Source organism: Thunnus albacares, chromosome 23 (assembly GCF_914725855.1).
Source record: "Thunnus albacares chromosome 23, fThuAlb1.1, whole genome shotgun sequence".
In the NCBI taxonomy this organism is placed as follows: domain Eukaryota; kingdom Metazoa; phylum Chordata; class Actinopteri; order Scombriformes; family Scombridae; genus Thunnus; species Thunnus albacares.
In genome coordinates, this window is record NC_058128.1 from 19,319,268 (window position 1) to 19,338,618 (window position 19,351).

Sequence of the window (19,351 nt, forward strand, 5' to 3'; positions counted from 1 at the left end):
AAGATACAAATACACTGACTATCACACTTCAACATTCTTCAGTCAAGCAAGAACTTGTATGATGAAAGGACTATACTATATATGGATTACATAGGATTAAAAGTCAAATATTATTTTCTTCCTGGGTAAATTTAGCCCACCACTAGATATTTACAAGTCCATTTTCTGCTGTCCTCATACCATAAATGAAATCTGTGTGCTGTAATCCCTTACTGAAATCAGATCCCCACTCTGTCATCACAGGGCCTTTCGAGGCACTTGGCTCCATAAGGGAAAACAAACAGATTTGTTAGATTAAAAAAACATCAACAGCTTGCACTGAGAGAAATTAAAGAAACATTTTTTGAGTGAAACCAAAAACTCAGGGGATTTGAAAAAGAGATTTAACCACTTTCTCACACATGAACTTTCACAATTGACAAAAAAGAGAGGAAAGACGAATAAGGGCAGCATTTAAAAAAAAACAAAAAAAACAGCTCCTGCCCTCTCAAGTAGAAGCCACAATCACTCTCTCTTTTTCTCTCTCTACCCATCATTTCCCCATCAGACAAAGTTTTGACATTGCTGTCTGCCAGCCGCCCCAACACTTCACTTCCTCTCCATTATCTCTCTCTTCCTTCATCACATCTCTACACTCACATGCTGACTCGTCCTTCTCTGCCTCCTAATCGTTCATACTCTCCAGCCTTGATGGTCCACACGGGGACTGTCTCAAAACCAAAGTGGTGTGACACATGACAGCAGTCATCTTCAAGACAAATGGAGGATTTTGAGACTTCATTTGCCGCATTCTGTTACTTTTTATGTTTAAGGTCACAATTAGACGACACTACTATAAATTTTCTCACAACTGTTTTCTTGGTTGTGTTGTAGCACTAAACCGCTAACTGCAGACATAACATTTCTATTCTTTGCTGTAATCATGCGATCATTACATTTTCTAAAAAAATATGACAGACAACAAAGCGAGAGTAGCGCCAGCCAGTGATAAATTCAAAATGCAATAGAGCATGAGGTTCTGCTTTTGAACAATTTCATAATAAAATATCTGATAGCAAGAGAAGTTAGCAACGTTCCTCTTCCAGTGTTACAAGGTATCACTTGATGTGAAAGTCCAACTGTACATACAGGAGATCATACTGTATTCCACACTAAAAGTAATTTGATGACGATCATGGTGTTTAAAATGCTACGTGAAGCACATTTAAAGGAAAATTACTCTTTATTTGAACTTGGATTGTGTTTTTCTAGTTTGGGCCTTTGTTCCTGTTGGTAATAATAACATTGTAATTGCATCTCACTTATTTTAACATAGTTACAAAGTGCTTAAACAAAGGACTTGAGTGATAATAGTAAAATTATATAGTAAAAAGTAAAATCTAATAAATGAAAGAAATTAATATATAGAATTTAATTAAAAAATCTAGATTGTCAAGTACAAAATTATACAAATCAGTTAAAAGCTAGTTTAAAAATATGTGCATATTGCTAATGTTTAAAAGAAAGCACAAGAGTAGCAATGCGGATTGTGAGCAGTAATTGATTTAGGAGGAAGATATCGACCACACCGTGTGCTCTTGTATGTCCTGTATGGGCATAGTGTTTCAGAAATAAAGCTTAGAGCCAATCCATTTCATGCTTTATAAGTGATTAATAAAATCTTGAACTGTATTCTGGACGCAATGGGAATCCAATGAAGGAATGCTAAAATTGGGCTTATATATTATTTTCTTGTACTTCAATTAAAAGCTCAGTTAAAAGCTGTATTTTTATTGATTTAGTGCTTTGTTACTGAGGGCTGAATATGGAGTTACAATAATCAGTGTGAAGAAATGATGGCATGAATAAATTTGGTGAGTAATAACCTCCTGTCCCCGGATTAGCTAAATTTATTTGTAAGAGAAAACAAATGAAGAGCCAAATATTACAATTACTGTCCAAACAGTTTGTTTTAAAATCACAACTTACAGACTAACTTGCTGATTTATTTTTGTACGATGAAGGATTATTACTGATAAGACAAGTGTATTTACTTTTGGTTTTTATCACCAAATACAGTACTTTAGATAATCTTATTTGTAACCTGGCTGAGTCTAATTACTCATTTCTTAGGACTTTGTCCATTGGACTTGATTTCAGAGGGTTCACCTTGTTCTCAGATCTCATCAGTTACATTTATGAGTACAGTGTTATTATTTACGGACTGGAATGATGGCCAAAACTACAAAAATAACTCTGAGGAAGACTGAGACAAGTAAATTAAAGTGGAGCATGTTGATAATAAAGAGATGATGGGTTTCAATGCAAAATAAATTGATGTGAGTGTGTTTTTTAAAAAATTACTTCCTGAACTAACTACTAAAAAGATGTTTTCAGTCCTGAGATGGGGGATGTGGGGTGACTTTGCTGTCCTGAATCTGCCTCTGCCTCTTCATACAGGACAGGACCATGGAAATAATTTATGTTGTGTGTCTGTCCTCCCTGATAAAAAAAAAAAAAAAAATGCTGCCGACATGTCTGGGACGAGAGGAGATGGGAGGAGAGTGACGTCTGAAAATAGAGGAGGGGATGACAGAGGGAGAGATGGATGGGTAGAGTGAAAGACTGAGGCAGAAAAGAACGAGTGTGAGACGGAGAGAGACTTGTCAAAACTTGGCCTGGTCGCTGCCTCACAGACTGCTTTTAGCATACCGCTCGTACTCAGGGTAGTGTGTGTGTGTGTGTGCTTGCGTGCTTACAGTCTGAAGCCACTGCTATCTCAAATCCAATACTCAACTTCTGGCAGCAGTTTTAAGTCAAGGAAATTAAATTCTCAAGTAGAAATAAGCAGATATACACACAGTTCTATTTTACAAATATTGAAGGTTAGATAGACATCAGGTAGACATCTAAAACCAATCCTACAGAAATCCAGTGAAATCTCACCATTGTTATCTTTCACACACATACTGTACACACTCTCAACACTTTCCCTTGCTGTCTTGGGCTGCTGGTGGTCTCACTGACTAGTGATCTGTGAATGTGTTGCCCCCCCTGGCCTGGTGGGTTTCTGGGAGGGGTGTCTTCATAAACCCTGCAGCTGTATGTAGAAACAAAGAGGCAGAAAACGGCAGGATTTATTCTGTTTCCTCAACATAGTAATCAATTAACTAATGACTTCCCGAGGTAATTAACAGAGTGCTCGTTATAGCATCAGGTAAGTTACAGTATCTTCAAGTATCACAGATATCACAGTATCTTCAGAAAATATGTAAGTAGGTAAGTATAGAATATGTAAATACATGGACAACTGTGAAATAAACAATATGAATATTATAAGTGTCCTTGTTCTTCAGTTGCACTTGAATTACATATTGACCAGTATAACAAATGAAAACTAATTTGTTTAGTGGGGTGTGTTTCCAGAGCGTGAGAGCATCCTGGCTCCAAATGGACAAGAATGCAGGACCATCTCTGGACCTCTAACTGTTTTCATTGGTTAGCAGCAGTCTTCCTTTTCCTGCAGTTGAAGCAAATTTCCATACTCCAGGCAACCCACAAGAAGAATGACTTTAACTAAAAACAGCGTAGCCAGCTAACTAAATAGCTCACACAAACACATGGATGACTTGCACGAATTGGCCATCATGAGCAATCACATACACTCCCTTAAACATGCAGATCATTCAGTTGTTGCACTGATAAATGCTACGACATGTTACACTGTCTGTATGACCCCAAGTGTTGAAATTGCTGCTCTCTAGCTGTCACTAGACAGGGAGATATATGGCCAATGTCGATGTAATTTCAGTGTCACTTCAGCTGCCATTATAAGGACAAACATTGTACCAGTAATGGGAGACATGTGAGAAAAAGAAACATTTAATATGTGGCTCGGAGAGACATATGCATGTACGCCGTCTCATCAGATTGCAATCTCTCCTTCATGCTGCTTGGTTGCATTTACACTTGACTCTAAAATGTAAATGGAGTAATACACCACTCCTCTCCCTCCTTTCAAAAGCACAGACCCTGCTAACAATGCCTAGAATCACCTCCGCTAGGAGCCTTTCAGGAGCCCAAACAACAGTCCTCAGGGACCTTTAAGAGTTCCCAGACGATAATCAAGAGGTTGTTGGAACTAAATCAAATCACATCAAAAACCAGGAATGTGGGTGAAATGTTGTGTTTGATATACAATATAACACTGTATGAAACTCTATTAGAGACAGATTATAAAGTATGAACCATTCAACCCTGAAACTTGTCTGTCTGTCTCGCTTTCCCTTCTTTATAAACACACACACACACACACGTATGCACAAATACCCAGAGGGAAGCTTCTATAGGGGCATGATACATACATTAGATTAAAAAGGAATAGGTTCATGTTACTGTCAAAAAATCACTTGGCTCTCATTACAGGCCAGACAGACTGTGTGTGTGTGTGTGTGTGTGTGTGTGTGTGTGTGTGTGTGTGTGTGGGTGTGAGAGAGAGAGATTCAATCAGTGTTAAAGGACAGAACTTTTGTCTATTTATGGTGTGGTATTTTGTGTCTTTGAAAATGAAATTCAACTCTTTACTGTAAGTACAGTTTTGCCTCCCTGCCACGAATTGATAAAAAAAGAATTTGGAGTTCATCAAAATTTAGATTTTCTTCCTCCAGCTATGACACAATGAAAGGAATTTTCTGTCCTGAAGTTTGGATGTTTACAACTTTTGATAAATAACAGGCTGCAGTGCAAGACAGATGATGGAGAGAGAAGTCACGAGGGAAACAATAATGGAAGGGAAAGAGAGAATGATAAAAAAAAAAATAACTCTGTTGTTCTCTCTCCCATTCTGTTCTTGGCACTCCAGTCTGGGATGCTAATTCAGTAATTGATCCTGAAATGGTGCGCTGAGGTTACTCTGTGTGTGAGTGTGTGTGTGTCTGAGGTTACAGCCCTTCTTGTTCTGAATCAGGGATGTGGAAGAGGAGGAAGGGTCACCGCCTGGGAAAACAAGTTTCTGGGCCGGCAAGGCGGAAGATTTAAGGTGAAGCTGCTGAAAAGAAGGGATGGAAGTGGAAAAAAGTGATCCTAAAAAAAATGCAGAATGTGAATTTTTCCAAAAAGAGGTGAATGCATCAAAAATACATACTGTATATTCTTGGCAAATGATGGAACAGTTGTAGGAGGCATCTGAGTTCAGTGTTTACTCAAAGGAGCACAACATTTTCATTGGCCTACAATATATTGGATGGGAGAAAATTAAGTTTAATAAGATTTAATGGAAGTTACAGTAATACTTGAAAAAAGAGAAAGAAAGAAAAAGAGAAAAAAGAAAAAAAAGGTCTGTCAGTTGCATGATGAATGTATACGAGGAAAAGAAAGACAAGCGGGACAGAAGAGAAACAAAATGATGCATTATATCAACATGAAGCAGGTCTTCAGAGGATGTGTGTTGATGTCTCACTTCCTACATATCATCTGACTCTTGACCCACTGTGCTGTGAACCTTCTATGCCCTGTATATACAGATATATCTGACACCGCACACAATGACTGCAGTATTTCACACTGTCACAGATCCACACTGATCTGAAGATTGCGGGGCTGCAGGCGGCTGCTTTGAGCGGCATAACAATAGAGTTCAGAGCTCGGCTACAAGGCTTCATTTATCATAAACTGCTGCTCAATGAATGATTTTATTAACATGACTTTTTTACATCTATTTCTATATTCTATAACTATTTTCATATAAATTGAACTGATGTATGCCTGTATGTAAGCAGGGTTCAGCTATTCTCATTTGTTAGTTACTTATAAGACTTAAAGGGGATGCATCATGCGCATTTATAGGTCTATATTTTTAATCTGTGGTTATACTGGAATATCTTTGCATGATTTACATTTCAAAAAGCTCTTTATTTATCTTATACCGACCCTTTATACAGCCCCTCAGTTCAGCCTCTGTCTGAAACAGGCCGTTACAGCTCCTGTCTCTTTAAGGTCCCCCTCCCGATGAGCCCACTCTGTTCTGATTGGTTAGCTCCTGGAAGTGGCTCCTTTGCAGACTTTTGCCTGCTCTGGAGGCTACATAAACAACAATAGTAGTTGGATTTAACTTTTTTTTCTTGTTGTTTACTCGAAATGTCGACTTCTCAAATATGTTTGAGATGAAATCTGGTCTGAAATATGCCAGTGGACAATGTGAACAACCCGTAGAACAACCTTACAACGGATGACTATGGAACAGACGGCTGTTTGTGGGCACATGTGAACAATCTGAACTGATCTGTCACTTTGATGGGAAAGTAGAAGTAACTTTGTAAAAAGAGCATTCAGAGCAGGATGAAGCCCTGGCTTTTGACTTTCAGGGAGCATTTTTACATACATTCACCTCAAGTTTCGAAACTCTGACCATGTTTAACACCAACATCCGACATTATAACAGTATATAAATGGCAGAAAATCAGAAAAAGCATAATATGTCTCCTTTAATACTTTTCGAGCGATTAAATGCAATAGTAGTATATACAAGATGCAAGTTGAAGGCAAAATGTGGTGAATCTTTGAGTGATGAGTAAGCAACATCTTTGGCAGAGATGAGAGGAAGTGCAGCGGCCGCAACATCACTCACACACGCACACACACACACACACACACACACACACACACACACACACACACACACACACAAAATTGCAGATTATTGCAGATTAAAGCGAAACATGATCCAGGGGTTGACTAGGTACTGAGCATGCCTAGAGGCCCTGGGGGGGGGGGGGCAATGGTCAGGCTCAGGGTCACAGTTAGGATTGGGGTAGAGTTCGTGAAGGTGTGTCACCTGCAGAGGAGAGGTTGACACCTAGCCTTTCTCTCAGACTCTCTGTCTCACTAATGCACACATGACGTTGCTGTGCATGTTTTTTAAATTCTATTTTGAGTTGAAGCAATGACTTCCAGCACTTCTCACTGAAATGTCTTGAGTAACGATACATTCCTCGTGTGGACTTTTGTGTGTGTGAGTGACTTCATATGAAAGTCATTGAAAAGCAAGAGAGAGGCCTATCGATATTGATCAAAGGAACAGAGATTAGATGACTCAATAAGTCTGCTTTCAATTTACTGACCCTGAAAAATCAGTTTCTTGTCTTTAAGGCCGAACATCTCTGTATGTATGTGTGTGTTGGACACAGAGAGAGAAAAAGAGAAAAGAAAGAGAAACTTGAATCTTGACAGACAGCAAAAGTAATCATGGAGGTCAGAGTTGAAAAGTATCACTTGGGTTTCATATTCATGTATTCAAATGCATGCTGTGGGTCATGAAATAACACACATACACACAAAATGATTTTTCTAGCAGTTCAATACCTCAGCTTGGACAACATGGTAACTTGTATGCATCTAATACTTCAGAGGATACTTTTTGAAGTGAGCTTGATAACTCATAATTGCAGCAGACTGCACTCACAAATAATGACTTTAACAACATTTACTGTTCAGTAATATGTCCATTCTAAAAGGTATGCTGTGATTTTATAAAAAAAAAAACAAAAACGTGTGTCTCTGTTTTTAATGTTAATGTTTTGCCATTACTCATGTTATACTGTAAGAGCGTCTGTTTTTTTGATGGCGGAATTGAAGGAAAAGCATTCATTCATTTCCTTGTATGGGTGAATAATTTGAACATGATTTTTGAAACAGGATTTCAGATAACAGCAGAAATAGCAGACGCACGGTGGAAAATGTCTGAGATGACAGTGTGTCTGTTTTTGACAGATGAACCCCTGAGAAATGTCTGTTTTTCATCATTTCTCTCACTCAGCCGCTCCACTGTTGACCCAGGCAAAGCTTCAATACAGGAACGAGGGTAAAATGTCAGCAGGAACCAGCAGCAACAAAATCCCACTGAGCAGAGCTGAGAATTCACAGGACTGCAACCTGAAACAACCTGAGGCTGCCATAAAACTGCAGGAGATTTGTTCACACACCAAACTGCAGCTGTGTAGAAAGTCACGTGACACATTTATCCTGATCTGTCCTAAACTGTAGAGTCAAACACCAAAATGACAGACTACTAGACAATTTGTTTGACTTTCTCATGGCTCAACACAGAGCTTTGAGTAAGTGGAGTGATGCAATAACTTGGCTTTCACAGAGAGATTAAAGCAACCTGAGGCAGACAATATAAAATCCATTTGGATACATATTTCGATAAATTTTGATTTAATAAACTAATCATTGTCATGCATTGAAAGTTAGCGCATACTAGGCCTCAAACAGAGCTCAGTGCAGTTGACTTCAGTTTTCAGGAGCAAAGCTAGTGTGTTGGATAGCTTTGCTATCTTGACTAAGTGATACCTGTATTTTGCAGCAGTGAAAAGAGGATCTCAGTAGATAATCAGCAAACAGCCTTAAGGATCTTACAACAGAGGGACTGCTGTTGTTAAGGGTTGGGAAACTGGCCATATTTGGCAACCAAATTGAAAAACATGGGTGTTCCTGAACACACCATAAAAACTGACTTTGTGACTTTGGGCCTCCATATGCGTTGACCTCCACATGTAAAGTGGTTGAACATACAGCCAGAGCACACCGACAGATTGATATAAGGAACGGTGACTATAATGAAATATGTACCATGACAGATTTGCAGATTGGATTTTTAATATGAGGTCTGAATATCAGGTCTGACATACAGAACCCATCAGCAGTGAGTCAGGAAAAACTTCCTGTTGAGTAAATCCCAGCACAGATTATCAACTATAATCTAATTTCTGCATGATAAAAAGTAGTTCCAGGAGACAGACACATCATGAGGCAGGCTGACCCTTCATTGACCCCTTATTATCGGTTTTGTCCTGGCAGAGCTGATCTCACCCTGTGTGTGTGTTGGATTGGAGATTGTGCAGAGCTTGCTATTGTAGCCTGGTGGGAGAGCAGCCAATTTGTTCATCTGAAGAGGGAAACACTTAAGTAATTTGTGTATTAATACTCAGAATGTCAGCTGGGTAGTATTGTTCAGAAAAATGTAATGAGATGATGGATGACTCCCGCCCATTTACTCTGTGCACCACTCCCTCACCCATGTCAAGAGTAAGATGAAGAACTGTTGCTCTGGGGAGTGGTTCCGCCTTCCGGGCTTAATTTGTCTTTATTTTTAAAGCACTTGTCAATGCTTTTAAAAGTTCACAAATCGCTTCATAACCCAGACAAACAAAAGACACAGAGACCGGATTGAAGAGGAGATTGCTACTGTAGAAGAGAAAGATGGGAAAATTCTTTAGATGAACAAATGTTCGCCTGATGAAGGCTTGTGCTTTCAAGGGAAATGCTACTTCATCTCTACACTGACACTTTAGGCCACCAGGTTTTATTCAGGATGACTTCCCAAGAAGAAGTACAGTGATCACTTTAAAGACGTCAAGGTCAGTTATAAAGATCGGTTCAAAAGCAATGTATCTGGTGTTTGTCTAATACTAACGACTTCCTCATTAGTCTCAGCTGTACTTTGTATTTACTGCTAATGAGCATGCTCGCAAGCATACCAGCTAAACTAAGATGCTAAACATTATTATACTGTATTTGCTGCCCATCAGTATGTTAGCACTATCATTGAGAGCACGTTAGCATTTAGCTCAAACCAACACAGTGCCAAAGTAATGCCTCACAGAGCTGTTGACTTAAGATGTGTTCAGACAGAAAGCATGCATGACTGATAGACTGCTGGTGTTTATTCGCTCCAAACAGCCAATGCACCAACTGTAATAATATTAGCTATAATTTAGACCTCTGCTTCTGTCTGTTTGTTCCGTTATGTCTCTCCAGTTTCTTTACTTTTCCCACGCTTCTCTGTACATTTATAAGGAAATTACCCTGTGAAGTTTAACAAAGAAAGGCTTTAAAAGAAATTCAGATTTGGCTGTTCAATCGACAAATTTACTTTTCTGAAAATTGTGACAGTTTTTTTGAATGGACATCCAGATACTATCCTGACAGCTGTTTTTCATTTGTCTCACCATGAAAAGGCTTCTGCTGCCAATAGCTACATCAGGCTTTAGCTACACAGATGTTAGCCGGTTTCTTGTTAGTTTTGGTCTTTGCAGTGGAATTGTTCATAATCATAAAAACAACCGCAGTCTTATTCTTTAATTAGCTTAAAATGAGTGACCATGAACCATCCAAAAAAGCTGAACTCACCACTGTTCGACATTTTGAACAGTTAACTAATGCTGCCATTTTCTGTTGACAGTGTGCCACTGTTCACTGCCAAGTACAGCTTTAAAAAAATATATAAAATTGCTGTTGCCCAAACCTCATGATCCAGGTTTATCCAAATTCTTTAATTTTTATCAGCAGTTTTTCACTTTTAGGATCTTTCTTTAAATTAGCTACCGACTGACTGAAGTGGCTGCCAGTTGAGCTGTTTTTCTTTTCTCCATACTTTTTCTACTTTCCTTATCAACTCCTTTGCTGTGTGGAATCACTTTTCTGTCTCCTTCTCTTTATCTCCCTCTGCCAACTGTGATAAAATATAATAAAATGTGGTAGGCTTCACTCAAAAACTCTCCCTTCTCACTGTATATATCCTCCATCATCTCACTCTTATTACTGTCGGCACGCTTTCAAGACTGTTGCAATTTTATTGCGACACAAAACTGACCTGAAACAGTCTATTATCAAATAGTTCTATGTAATGTCTCTCTCTTGGCTAGAGTGAAATTTTATATTTCCAAACCTCCTCTTTAGGAGATGGAGCAAAAAGCGGCGTTTCAGTGAACCGCAGGTAGCCTGGATGCATCTGTAATACAGCTGAGAAATACCACACAGCTGCCAATGACCTCTGAGCTCAGTAATATTTCATATTACAGATGTGGTGGATTCTAGGATTATACTGCTGTTCTTTTGCTCTGTCTTTTCTTGCCTGAAAGGATAAATAGAAGTTTACATTTCTCAATATTTAATAAAACCAATCTGTGACCCAGAAAACAGTGGCTTACAAAATTTGAATTTTAATTCTGAAATTTGCTGAGTGAACTGTACGGTCATTTAAAATAAATGAAGCTGGAGGTAAACAGAAATAAAGCAAAGTAACCTATACAATAACACCTAGATACAATAAAAATACACTTAACTCTGCTGGAGGTAAGCTGCTCTGGATGAGAGTAGTAAATAGTTTCTCTAAGTGTTTCTGCCTCATCACCAGAGTAGACAGAGCGTTCAGACCCACCGAAGACATGCTCTGCCTCACCTTGTTTCCACATGTAAAGCACTGAGCAGTAGCATGTTGTTCTCAATGGGCCAGAAACATGAGTGTGTTCATGCATGTACATGTATGTGAGGAGGTTGAGTAGAGTATTGTAAGTCTGTCAGAGTTTTTCTCTACCTGTGGATAAGTGTGACTGCTCATGTTGCTTTCGCGTGTGTGTGTGTTAATACTTTGGTGTCTCGCCCAGTCTCAGGTTCACAAAGAGTTCCTTTCTCACAGCTTTCTGCGAACCAGTCAAGTGAGGAGACGCAAAGTCATTACTGCATTTGTTTGTACTGGAGCTGAGCTGGAATTATGCTTCTGTGAAGATACACGTAAATATCTCTGTGAACCTATGCAGCGGCTCACAGGTTGATCCAGTTCTTGTCACGAGGCCGGTTTGACATAAAGAAGTACAAACTGTACATACATGTATAAAAGAAACAGCTATGTGAACAATGATCACTGCGCACGTTCTCCTATGTGCAGCCTGGAGAAGCATTTTTCAGTCATCATGGAGGCATCGTCATATTTTACAGCCTGATCTTGTCAAGAGAAGAAATTCTAATGAAAATACTTGCTGTGCAACTGACAGCTGTATTTAGAAAGCTGAAGTTTTTGTGAGGAAACAGCAGAAATTTTCAGAACTGCATCATCAATCCCCTCAACTTTAAAAGTGAAAAAACCCAACTCTCAATCTATAATGTGTATAAATACATATTATAAAACAGGTAGTTAAAATTTTACAATCTGATTGGCTGATAGCCCTGGTATAATGAGTGTATACTACGGCTATAACATTTAATGTCCTTTTACACTTCTATTTTTAATTATCACTCTGTGGCTATCGTTAAAATGTTGCCCGCAATCTGTAAGCAAGCTACACCAACAACTGTCTCCGCAGCACCATGATGCCTTGAAGCAAGAGAGATAATGTCTGTAAGCGGGCACCACTGACTATATATAAATATGGACGACGTGTCTCCACTTCCTACCGTTATGGAAAAGTGAAGCCAAACTATCAGGGAGCTGCCATCTTGCTTGTGTGATGTCATTTGGAGCCAGTCTGTGCAGTAGAGTCGGGCGGCAGAATGACGTCCCCTCAGCCATCCCCCTGCCTGATGGAGAATTGAGAGCGGCTGTCACAGCTGTCAGTCATGATGTCACACCCCCTTTTTATATTGTCAAATAACTCATTAAAAACAAACTTATCAGAAAAATGAACACTTAGACAAACATCAGCATGATAAGAACTACCTAAAATGAAAGACCTTTGGGAATAGTTTATTTGACGTGTACTTTGATTTTCTAGTTTGGCTCATGTCCCATCCTGGAGGAGGCAGGACTTATGACCTATACTACAGCCAGCCAACAGGGGGCGATCGAGAATTGATCGAGTTTTGGCTTCACTTTTGGGGAGCTGTCATGATGTCTATATTTATATATAGTCAATGGCGGACACAAACGTGAGAGCGCACAAACGGTGTAAGGAGAAGGTGGAGCAGCATCCTCAACACATCAAGCTTCCTAACAAAATTAGTAGGCCTAACGTTATTGCAAACACTTTGCAAAGTATAGTATATAATGTATATATATAGTATATTAATGTTCATATTAATGTGAATAAATAAACTCTGGTTAGATCGCTGACTAGCTTGAACATTAGTTTAGCAGTTTATTAACGCTGTATAGTAACTGCAGGCAGCTAGGAGCTACTTTCTTGTAAATGACTCTTGTAATGTAATTGTTATTTAATTTACTGGATTGTGTCTATACTTTCTATATTGTAATATTCGGTAACCGTTTTATAAAAGCAATATCTCTCTCCTGGTGATGGTATATTATGATTATATCACAGTGAAGGGGGTTGTCAGTCCTCTGCTGCATGTTAGGCCGAACAATAATATATATATATATATATATATATATAATATATAACATCAGATTAAAGATTTTTAATGGAAATTGGTAAGGAGAGTGAAGAAAAAGTGAACAAATATTTACTGTTGGTCACGACTTTGTCCTATAATTGAATGAGACACACTGTCTACTTCTGCACGAGAAATGCATTTTTAATTTATTTTTTTTACAAAGCTTTAAGGGTTTAATATTTAAAATGCTGAAGGGATAAAATTTTCTTTTTTCTTTTTGTTAAACAGTCTCAGGTTCTCTTTTAACCTAATTAGACATCTGAACTACAAGCTGCACATTCAGTGGAAAAGTAGGAATGTTAAATTTATACTAAGCTGTCAGTTTTTTCTGATTCAGGGTTATATACAACCAGTCTGTGCTCTTTGGCTTTTCAAGGCAGCATACAATCACAGAGGAGTTCATAGGACATGGAGAAGGTCATGGATTCAGCCAGCACACACACACACACACACACACACACGTCATACTTCACTCAGTATTGCCAGTAAGTGTATCTGGGTCGCTCAGGAGGCCACTGTGTGGACAGAGAGAACGTCAGCTGTGACTTCCCCTGATTAAAAGAGAAAGATAGATAGAGGGAGGAAGAGAGAGAGAGAAAGGAGGGAACGATGACGCAATTTAATGCACGATGCCTCATCTCCCTTAATCACTGATAAGGACGAGCGATGCAGCTGTATGTGTGTGTGAGAGCTCAAGGTTGACCTCTGCCTGCCTGTTCACCCTCTTGACTCTACATCTCTATCTCCATCACCTCCAGCTCTGCTCTCTTTCCCTCACGGTGAAGAACTGACATTCGGAGGTGTATCAATTAATTAAATCTACTGGTAATTTAAAATAGTGACATCCCTACAGGGTTCTCCTGTTGTTAAGGCTTAAGGTCAGAGATATCATATCCTGGTAGCAATCAGAGATTAGAATCACTTAAACACAATAAAGCGACAGGAACTTGTCATGACATTGGTGCACGGACAGGCTGTGCAGTTACAGAAAATTAACAGAATCTGGAATGATGATTGTATTTGTTGAGGCAAACATATTCTTAAATGTTGGATAACATGAGAGAAAGTTCTGCACTTTACCCAATCATCTGTCTAGATTGGAAGGAACATTGCAAATGAGAGTAGTCTGGACATGGTCCTTTATAATTCTAAACTTAGCCATTTGTCCAATCAATAATTCTAGTTTATTTCAACCTGACATACAGAAATTCCCATAAATGTAGCAATTGTGTGTGATCACGCTCCAAATGTAGATCTGTATGCAGTTAGCCTTAATGACTATTCCAAGTGGATCGTTTCTTTTTTTACTTTGGGTCACACTCAGATGAGTGTTTGAAATGATTCATGTGAATAGTGTGTTTATCTGGAAAGCTGTAGGACGCTCACCCAGCTTGCCAAGATATTGTTTTTGTACCAGTCTCTCTATAACAGAGCTGGTGAGTGCAAAAATTTATCCATAGAGTCATGATGACCACATTTACTGGATAAGATTTAAATAAATCAGAATGAAACTCTAAAACCCCTAAATTGGGGATCGTTTTGACAACTTTTGTTGTAATAGTTTCAGTTTCATTCCATAATAGAAAACTGATTCTGGATCTGCCTTAAATGATTTCACATGTCCGCTCAGATCTCATGAGACACTGTGGCCGCTTATAACCGTTATAAACTCTTTGTGACTGTATTTCACAATCTTTTGGTATGATTTACATGTCAAACAGTTTTGCTTGTTATGGTTATCCTTAAGTTTTATTCAGTTGTACATACAGTGCCCTACTTTTGGTTTTGTATTGGACTGAGAACATGTGAATATAGTACTATTACTTACAGTACTTGGAAATTAGTTGAATCTTGAGTGAGCTAATGTGTGTTATTTGCTATAAATCAAATTTGGTTGGTTAGCTGAGCACTTGGTTTGAATGGGAGCAGGCATCACTCTAGTTTTATTGCTATTCATCATGTCACAGTTATGTGCTAATTGGCCTCGTATGTAGCTTGTTGCATTTTAGCGGTTGCACTTTGAGGCTTTGAGTTTTGGCACAAATGGGGACTAAAACTCACTTTGTTCTGCATCTCTTATCTCTGCGCTTCTATACACAACATCTGAACTTCCACACCTCAGTTCATTTATTATCACAATTTTCTTGATTTTCTGATAAATTTCAGTTCAATATTGTCAATTTTGTGTGTCTCCCTCATAACAGGAACAGATTCAAGCACACTGCAAACTTAATTTGAATACCATAATTCTGTCATCTTTGTGTGCATTTCCGAGTCCTTTAAGGTTTGCTGTTTATGACAATATGATTTATGGTGACAGGTATAAATCAACACCAGCTGATGGCTCATGTTTCTACACTTTGTTGTTTTAATGAACTTTGATGTACAGGGATAGTTTTTTATGCTGGAAACTGAAATAATCATGTATCTGATGAATTTATTAGTCAGGACTTAAAATGATGTTTTAGTTTTACAGTCTATAGTGTAGGTCACTAATAAATACCTCATCCTCTAGTTCAACAGCAAATTAAGTGGTGAGTTCGATGAAAGAATGTTAGACTGATATATTCTTTGCTTGAATGGAACCAGTATCGACAGTTGTGATAAGGACAAGTGATGCAGGTTTTACATAAGACAGTTACATGTAGCTTACGTGCTGCTCATGAAGCACGCCCAGGTTAAGCTGCGGGGAAACTGTGTGTCAGAAGCAGGGCGGTGCCGGAAAACTTTCACTGAGTAAATAATGCTTGAAAAGATATCTGACGATGTGACACAAAAACTCTCCATTGAGGCTGGGATAACAGAGCAGAATATGAAAGTCCGGCCAGCTCTTTTCAGTAGCGATGGGGGAAAAAAAAACAAGAAAAAAAAAAAAGTGGGAGTGTCTTGTGCCTTCAAAGGTGACTGCTGACACTGGAGGCAAAAAGATCACAAAAGTGCAAAGAAAATAAAGTCTGTCAAGGTATCTCTAAAAAAAAAAAAAACACTACAGATAACCTCTGGTCAAAAATCTGCAGAGAACAAAGTGAGAGATAATGAGCCACAGAGAAAACAATCTGGTTTCCTGGAAGCATTGTGAGAATGCTTGTCGACTTAAGTCACCAGGTGTATCATATGTCGAAGGATTTCATCATACACACACACACACACACACACACACACACACACACACACACACACACACACACACACACACACACAGAGTTGGCACCAACAAATGGTAATGATTGTTTCACTGCCAACACAAACACCAGCTTTTGAGTGATATGTAATTAGAAAATAACAGTGACTGCAGTGAACTCTGCTGCTATCTACTACATTATTACTACTACAGCTGCTACTACCGTGGTATTGAAAAAGTGAATGGACAGTCAAATGTTAAACGTGAAACTTCTCTTGTGACCCCAGATTTGAGAAGAATGGGCTGCAATCAAGGAAAATTCTTAACTCATAATTTATCTGTTAAGTCACCATGATAATTTGTAGAGCTGCAGAACGATACATCAAAGGAGTCAAACAAAAATTAACCACCCGCTATTTTGATAACCAAATTATAGTTTAAGGCATTTTTCAAGAAAAAATGTCAAACATTTCGTTGGCCCAGGTTCTCGGATTTTAGAGTTTGCTGCTTTTGTTGGTCATACATTAGAGTAGATTGAATATTTTGTGGTTTTGGACTGTTTGTTGGACAAAACAAGACATTAAATGACATTCACTTTGTGCTTTAGGATATTTTGCTGGGCATTTTCACTGTTTACTGATGTTTTATAGACCAGACGATTAATTTACACTAGGGCTTCTTTAGATGTTTCTGTCATATGCAACCAACTCTTCTGACACTCAGTGTGTCCCTGACAGGGTTAATGTTGCAGCTGAGGCTTTGCCAACGCTAGCAGATCCACTCCAAGTGAATGAGCCTGCACCCAAAGAACAGGATGTGCACTTTTATGTAGATATCAATTGTGTAATTTGTCTAATTTGCATGTTCTGACAGGACTCGTAAAACATGTGCAAACATATATATACACACAAATGCAGACACTATAATTTCACAGGAGACTTTCCCTTGCTTTTATGTAAGGGAATGTGTAAACTATATAATATATAGCTTCAAGCCTCTGGAATATTGTGAGACTCAGTAGTTTACTCTATAGTGAGTAGTAAGTGAGATTTCTCAATCATCATGACTTCACGTCATCACTGATGAGTGCAATGTTTTGCATCTATACAATGTGAGGCATTTCATTGTAGGATTGTAAACAGACATTAGTGTGCATGCCATGCTGGGCTTTTTTGGTTCCATCATAGCATATTTAAGAGCAATAGAGTGGATTAATTTATACACTAGCATTCTGACACTTAAACAAAAAAGCGGACCGTACATATAGTGTATGAAATGGTAAACATGAATGATTTTGGATACAATGCATGCTTTTTCCCCTTTCTCAACAATTCCACAGGTGTCTGTCCTTTTAGAAGATTCAGCATTTTAGGATGAGCCAATGTTCTGTTAAGGTTGTATAGATCTTAATCACAGAGGACATTTTAATATGTCACAGTAGGGAAAGTACAGGTGTAAATAATAAAATTACTGATTGCTGAATTCCATTGAGCTTAAGTTTCAGAGCTTACTGGGAAACTTGGACAACAGTAATGTAATGAGTGTTTTTCCTATGACAAGTTAAAAATGTCTGTTGTGAAACATCCATTTCAATCTGAAAGTTGGAGCCACTCCAAGGATTTGTACTTTACTGTGGCAGCATGGTCCAAGACACTTCAGGGTTAGCATCTATCAGGTGATAATTAATCACACTGATGCCAGGTAAGAATGCACATCACATTGCCAAATCTAAACAAAAAGCACAGATGCTAATTGAAGTTTGTCAGCTCCAGGCTTGCCTATTACTTTTAACGATCTTTGCTTGCACCATCATAAACAGGAAGAGTTATATACCAATAATCTATTGTGAAAAAAAAAGTTTTTGGCATTACAAAGGAAAATTCTCCAATAATTGATCCAAAACATGCTATGGATATCTTTTGTCTTTTATGACTTTTGAGTAGCTCTAGCTCAAAGACATTCCTTGTTATTTCTCAGCTGTAATACAGCTGTTATGGCAACTATAAACTGTTGTTTTCAGTCGATTATTACTGCAAATGCATTGTTATTGGAGTTCATCATTATCGTTTCATTATGCATTCATAACTGTAACCTTGCTTTTTGCTTCAAATATCATTTTACTACTTAATCACAGTAGCAATAAGAATTAATGCTCATCATTATTTTGATTTGGGAGAGCAATAGGTTCCCCTTCTCACATAAATTACAAAGAACACATTACAGTCCCACCTACACTGTTTGAATGATCTCTCAGAAGTGTTGAGTACAAACACCACATCCACAGACACTTTGTGATAGAGAGAAATGAACTTCTCAATTAATAATTCAGCTGTTGCACAGTTCAACTAAATATATCAAAGTCTCAGCAATGCAGAAATAATACAATCCGGGTGTTGGCTTCAACCCTTTGACCCCACCTATACCCTGAGAGGAAGCTTCCTGCTCCCTCTGACCCTCCAGCAGGTGAAAACACCGTACTGCCATGAGAACACGAGACGGAAAGTCAAGGCGACAATGAAAGCCTGTTCATTCCTTTCTCCTCGAGGTTGATGTTCATTGGTAAAAGCCTCTCCCTTTCTGAGCTGTATCATTTTACTCTGTTATCTAGAAACTTAGAAAGTGGTTGCCAGTTTTAGTTCAACCTGCACTGCAGAAACTTTGTCATAATTTGTCATTTACCCTGGTTCCTCTTGTAAAGTATTGAATGAAAATGTAATAATGTGTAGGGGCTTGTTGTGTGAATTTTTTGAATGTGGCTGACAGGATGCGCCAGAATTGAGGTGTCATCCCATCACCAATCCAGTCCATTAGCAGGTCATCAATGGCTGCTGACAATGGCCTAAGTTTTATAAATGTGAAATAGCGAAAAAAAATTGAATAATCCTTTTTTTGTTGCTGGGGTGATTGATTATTGAGAAAAGATTAGCAGACAAGTCAGACAAGTCGACCCAGAGGAGTAGTGGTATATATACAAAGGTATACTATATTCACATATGGCAAGGGGGATTTACGTACACACACCTAAAAAATAGCCACAAATACATATCAGTGCACATGTATTCTTTCATGCAATCTGTCCTGTTA